Source organism: Triticum aestivum, chromosome 3B (genome assembly GCF_018294505.1).
Source record: "Triticum aestivum cultivar Chinese Spring chromosome 3B, IWGSC CS RefSeq v2.1, whole genome shotgun sequence".
NCBI classification, from domain to species: Eukaryota; Viridiplantae; Streptophyta; class Magnoliopsida; order Poales; family Poaceae; genus Triticum; species Triticum aestivum.
Window position 1 is genome coordinate 405895820 of NC_057801.1, and position 4886 is coordinate 405900705.

General features: G+C 41.0%; 1 long non-coding RNA gene across 11 annotated transcripts; it reads left to right on the top strand.

Annotated features, from left to right (window-relative positions):
- LOC123070085 (uncharacterized) lies at positions 1-4362 on the top strand. Of its 11 annotated transcripts, XR_006433355.1 has the most exons (7): positions 7-293; positions 407-725; positions 1463-1554; positions 1686-1764; positions 1900-2091; positions 2384-2478; positions 3789-4218. It is a non-coding gene; the product is annotated as an uncharacterized lncRNA (long non-coding RNA). The 11 variants fall into 11 exon arrangements; XR_006433351.1 differs by having other exon boundaries at positions 1-101; positions 199-293; positions 1900-4227; XR_006433349.1 differs by having other exon boundaries at positions 1-101; positions 202-293; positions 1900-4227.
- The last annotated feature ends 524 nt before the right edge of the window (positions 4363-4886 follow it).

A 4886-nucleotide genomic window follows, 5' to 3' on the forward strand; every position in this document is an offset into this window, starting at 1 on the left:
CGGCCCACCACACATCCTGGAATGCTGTGGTGATGCAGCTGGGGCAGGCATCGACGACGCCATCACCGCGGCACACCACCATGCCATATTATACAGTCTTGGTCAGTTCGTGTGGATGAGGCGCTAGTGAATAGAGCAGTAGATAGGAGCTCAAGGTTTGCTTTGTAGGTGCTCTCATTCATGTGGGTGTCTCTGTAGTAGCAGATCTGCGTCAGTGGATTGACGGCAGCGACGAATGGCTCGAAGCCGAGAATAAGCAGCAAGACAATGATCATGGCTCTGCCTAACCATAGGTAATTCAGCTCCGCCCCCTCCAGCAGCTTCCTTGTTATAAGCATCATTTGGAAAACTTGTCTGTCTTACGGTTTGACCGCTTACTTGTTTAGTGATTATCTGATGATATCAGCTTGCAGGCCGTGCAATCAAATTTCGTGGAATACAATAGTGCGGCCGTCCAGGCATCAGCCTGTCTAATGGCTACAAGCAATGTAAGACAAGGGGAGAGAACAATAACAAATCGAGTTTCAGTGTTTCCGTCAACAGAGAAGAGGTCTTCTTATGACCTTGAGGGAGGTGCGGAGTTGAAGATGATTACGATCGTTCGGTAAAGCTAATGGACTATTTGTTAGAAGCTTGACTCAGAAATGTTTCTTATGCTGAAATGCTTCGAAAATGCTCTTAAGCTTGTGTGATGCTGACGTTTGTCAAGACATTGAAAACCTGAGGTACGCAAGCTTGGTTGCAATATCATGTACTAGCAGAGTTTGTAAACTAAGTTCGATATCTCCGATTTCGTAAACTAAGTTTCGACGGATCCTTTTGATATCCAATGATGTAGGTGCCTTTTTTTTAGAGAGGCTGAGGAAGTGCAATTTAGCCTGTTGCCGGCTTTCTTAGTGTCAAAAAAACAAATTCCTGTGCTATTTTTTAATGGACCTGGTGTCATTCTTCATGTCCAGTATGGCCTGTTATTTGTTCTGCAAAACATGGGCAAAAGCAAGTAACCAGCTGGCAAATTTGGTTACCTCCCAGCCAAACACAGTGCAAAATCTCAAAGTAGTTTGTGGAAAATGCTTATGAACTGGCATAAATAGTAGTACTATGTGAGAAAATCTCAGTGTAGGATCTCACGAATATAGCATCGACTGAGACTCTTAACGAGGTCTCAGTCGATTGAGATTTAGCAAGATTGATATGAGAAACAAGTTTGCAAAACAGTACACCCCAGGAAAACAAATGTGTTTTTTGTTCGAACAGTAGGTTTCCCTAGTGGATGTTTTTCATTTTAATGTAAAGAAAAGTAAATGATAAGAGTGATTTTTTGTTTATTCACATTTGATATTCTTTTGAGGAATCACAAGGAGGCCCATATTCTATACATATTCTATACATATATACATATAAGCATTCTATACATATAAACACAAGGAGGCCCTCATATTAATATTATAGTTCATGTCAGGTATTCCGGCGGAGAGGGACCGGCAGGAGAGGGACAGTTCATCTCGCTGCTCATGACCTCCATCAAATTCTCCTCCGAGCTTGCCTGCCGAGGTACGTAACATGGTCGCCTCCACCTCTAGCTCATGTATTTTTTGCTTGATTGGATTGAGTTGAAAAAATTATTGTTCAGAGGTGGCTGTAGCTATGCAAATCTCAAAATTTATTTGGCTTTGAGCTTGCAGATGCCAGCACTGCTTGTTTGTATAGATGCTCAAGAAGACTGCTCAAAGGAGGACAGTTTGTAGGATAGTTTGTGTGACAGTGAGTAACATGCCCCCTCCTTCTCTAGCTCCTCTTTCTTGCTTGACTGGGTTGCATTGCAAGAATTACTGTGCATAGGTAGCTGCAGTTGTGCACATATTTTTATCAAATTGCATTCTGGCTTTGATGTTGCAGATGCGAGCACTACCTGTTTGTATAAATGCTGAAGGAGAAAACTGTTCGGAGAAGGACATGTGTGAGAGAGAGAGAGGGAAGGAGAAACAGGGGCCGGGAGTAAGAGCTCAAGAGCAAGGAGAACCACATGTTGTCCCTTTGTCATCGACACCATCCTGCCGTTGCAGGCTTGTCCCGGTGGCCTTTCGCTTGGTGAGCTGTTACCCTGCCCTGGTTCTTTGTCTCTGCCTCTTTCATGGTTTCTTCCTTTCAAATATTTCTTTTTTGTCTCCCTTCTAAAGGTAAGTTTTGCCTTAGCATCCTTCATGTTGTAACACAAACAAAATATTAGTGATCTGACAGCAACACCATTTTCTGTTTAGTTATTTAATTTAGATGATTGCTGCTATACAACTTGACTGCCAAATTCTGTAGCATTTTCTACTTGATAAATAAAGAACCAGGTCACACCATTTTCTTTACTTTATTATTCGATTATATGCAGGAGTTTTGGTGTGGATTATAGATTCTACAGTTACTCTTAGCTTGTCAGCTTTGTTGATCCTAATTTACGATGTTCACCAAGGATTATAGACCATGGTACCTTCATCTGTTGTCGACAGTTTCCTCTTTCAGATTTGATGTTAGTTTGTACAAGCTACTGGGTTGTGCTTAGATGGTATGGTTTCTCTGCTATTTAGAAACTACACTTAACACTCATAAAGTACAATGATCGGATCCTAAACTGAAATATTTATTTTGGCGGGTTTAAAATTTGATGTGGGATGGGCATACGGGTTTGATGTTTGCAGTCCTCTCTGAGCTGCAAGTCACTCGACAACACGACAAATTCAGTTACAGATTTTTACCAAAGCTAACTAAAATAAAGTTCAGTTCAGCAGACCATGTCTATTGGAAGGAAGCAAATTTCTTGCCTTATGAATCCTACGTACCCATCATATTTTATTTCAGACTGAATCGTCCCAGCTCAGTGTATCCTTGCTAAAATAAGAACATCATTTTTTAGGGGATGACACAACAAAAATTGACCAGGACTGCATCTCTCATATTTTCTTGCTTAGATTGTTAATCTGAATTCGTGTTTGATATTGTAGTATGGAGGTTTCACCATGATGCATGTTCCGTTGTCGTTTTTTTTTCAACTGCTTTGATATTAATTTACAAGATAGTAAGTTTTATACGTGTGGTTGGATGTCAATCTTTACAGTTTGATGACTAGATTTATCCAAGGAAGAAAAACTGATATTAGTAATTATGTGTCATATATAGATGCAGATCCAGAAGGGGAGCCTTGGCGCAGTGGTAAAGTTGCTGCCTTGTGACCATGAGGTCATGGGTTCAAGTCCTGGAAACAGCCTCTTACAGAAATGTAGGGAAAGGCTGCGTACTATAGACCCAAAGTGGTCGGACCCTTCCCTGGACCCTGCGCAAGCGGGAGCTACATGCACCAGGTTGCCCTTTTTTTATATAGATGCAGATCCGAGTTGCCATAATGGAATATGGATGGACAACACAAAATAGCCAGTTCCTTAATTTTGTGTTTGATGGAAGTATATGGTTCAGCCTGTACTGTCCAACATAAATTGACACAAACCTGTGCGCGTTTGCTCTGAACGGTGTGTTGTTATGGAACTTTGCAGCTGCTCCTAGATCAATTCAACCTCCATCTGAATGTTTTAGTTTATCTATGTTTTTGAAATTTTTCTACAGAATAGTGAGGTTATAGTTATTCCCAAACGCCTTGTGGAGAGTATTCTTAATTGTATTCGCTGCTTCGGGTGCTTGTCTATATGTCTTATGAGTATTCACCTATAGCTTGATATCCTACGAGAGGACATTTATACATGTTTCTCAATGATTTTCACTAAACTATCCATGCTGTCATACAGAGATGCTAACAAACACGACAACATGATTAGTGCGCACAGTTCCGTCTCAAGAGACGCGCCCAGGGCGTGTCCCAGCCACTAGTGGTCTACAATTACTAACTGAGATGAGTTACCACTGTATTTTTCTTCTTCTAATTACAACATGTATACATGTGTGTTATAAGTTCAATTATATATGAAGATGCCTATATGTTGTTTTCCAATTTACTTCCACAAAACCACAAACTGGGTATTCCTATTTTACAGATATAAGTTGCATCATAATAATCTTCACATTTTAGTTGCATCATAATAATCTTCTTCTTCTAGTCTTCTTCTTCTAACTTTCTTCTTTCCCATTTTGTAGATTTGTGTTCAGATCACGGAAGCTTGGGTTGGAGTGCTTGTCTTTAGTTTTTGTTTTGACTTTGTGAAACTTGCTACCTATGATGAAACTGTGTAATATTGATGAAACTATGTATATGTATGGATGAAACTTGCTACTATTGGTAACATGTGTTGGATATGTGTTCGATATATATGTGTTCATGATTGTTGGTAATATCTGTTGAATATGCTATATTGGTCATATAAATATATTTGTGTTTGATTTTCTGTGAAAATGAATTGATATAAGAAAAAACAAAATTAAATGGGGCAATATAGGCACTTTGTCATCAGCTGGCAGATGGCAAAGAGGCCATGTGTCATCTACATGTAAAATTTGGGCTGACCTATTTGGACCCTTTGCCATCTGCCAACAGATGGCAAAGCTCTTTGCCATCTGCTGGCAGATGGCAAAGCATGCAGCCTTTGCCATCTGCTGGCAGACGGCAAAGAGCCTGAAGCCTTTGCCATCTGCTGGCAGACGGCAAAGTATGCCGTTAGCCTTCTAACGGGGCTAACCCCGTTAAGAGGCTTTTCCATCTGCCAGCTGATGGCAAAGGCACAGACTCTTTGCCATCAACCAGCAGACGATAAAGAAGCCTTTACCGGCAGGGTTTCAGACAAATTGTTTGCCATCTGCTGGCAGATGGCAAAGCCTTTGCCATCTGCCGACCATGCCTTTGCCATCTCCCATGGCAGATGGCAAAGTGCCGGATTCCAGTAGTGGTAGTC